The sequence below is a fragment of the Monopterus albus genome, unplaced genomic scaffold (genome assembly GCF_001952655.1).
Source record: "Monopterus albus unplaced genomic scaffold, M_albus_1.0 scaffold513.1, whole genome shotgun sequence".
In the NCBI taxonomy this organism is placed as follows: domain Eukaryota; kingdom Metazoa; phylum Chordata; class Actinopteri; order Synbranchiformes; family Synbranchidae; genus Monopterus; species Monopterus albus.
Window position 1 is genome coordinate 32801 of NW_018128393.1, and position 1383 is coordinate 34183.

Sequence of the window (1383 nt, forward strand, 5' to 3'; positions counted from 1 at the left end):
CCTGCTGAAGGTCTCCAGGACTTAGGGTGTTGTTGATAGCCGGGCCAGAGCAACCAGACCTCGGGCTCTGGTCCATACCCACACCATCCCCCGGCTGATTCCGACGCTCTAACTCTAAAATCCCATCTCCGTTCCGCATTATATTGGAGAAGACCAGCAGCTGAGGCCGTAGGCCGGGGCTGGGAGCGAAGTCAAAGCCCTGGGCCTCCATGGGGCTCTGCGGAGGAGGAGGTGTGGACAACGGGGCTCCGCTCTCCGTCACCCCGGTGTCAGGTGCTGCCGTGCACTCGCCGCTCGACTGGGCTTTATTCAGGCGGCTGCTGGGATGCTCGAGGCCCACCGTCGGATCTCGGCTTATATCCAAACCCGCTTTGACGCCACTGTGAGCCAGAACCTCCTTCCCCAGCCCTGCCACCACTCCTCCCGGCGGCAGATTACCGTTTTCTGCGTCCAGGCGGTCATCCTCGGCTGCGGAAACCAGGCGCATCAACACGAAATCCGGCGACATATCTTGCGCGTTGTTCATAATTATTCCTCAGGATCGCGAAATGAGAATTATTAGGCGATTCACATAGCTAACGGCGGAGAGCTCTTCCCTATAATAAAGAAAGGGCCAAGCCACTGTTGCCTCCTATAAATAAGCTATAAGCGAAAATGCCAAAACAATGTAGCGGGAGATTTTTCCATCCTCCTGCCCTGCGTCAAGACATCATCAGTCAGATATCGGGGAAATGAGTGCAGCTTGCCCCCGGCAGTAGACGGAGCCCTGGGTCAGACATGCGGTCTGATTCGAGTAGAATAAAAGCCAGTAGAGTCCCCGGTCAGTGACCACAGTCTGCCTCTGTGTTCCAGCCAGGCCCCACCCGCTCCTCCTCCGCTCAGCCCATCATACCAGTTTACGAGCACCAATGATGATAGCTATAAATTTGTCCGTGGCATTTTAATATCACCTGACTCCCCTTCATCTGAGCAGCTGATTTCTGTTTTCATTCCAGGGAACAGAAGTAAAAAACATCATCTAAAGAAACGCTGCTTGTATTCCCATAATATTCATTTCTAAATCATTGTGTCCATGGTGCTGGACCACAGGCTGGAGTTTACAAAGCACAGACATGAATAAACAACATTTAATGGAGGAAATATAAAACACAAGGACTGTGTGAATAAAAACAAAAAGTAAAATAACCAGAACAAAAGTCAATGTAAAACTAATTTGAAGATAATCTATAATCTATCAGAGATTTATAAGAGGACACTGAGGTCAAAGGTCATTCCAGAGTTTTTATGAGTAATGTTTCAGTATACAAATATGTGCACATAGGCTACACACACACACACACACACACATACAGTACACGCACATGATATTCCCTCACAAAAACA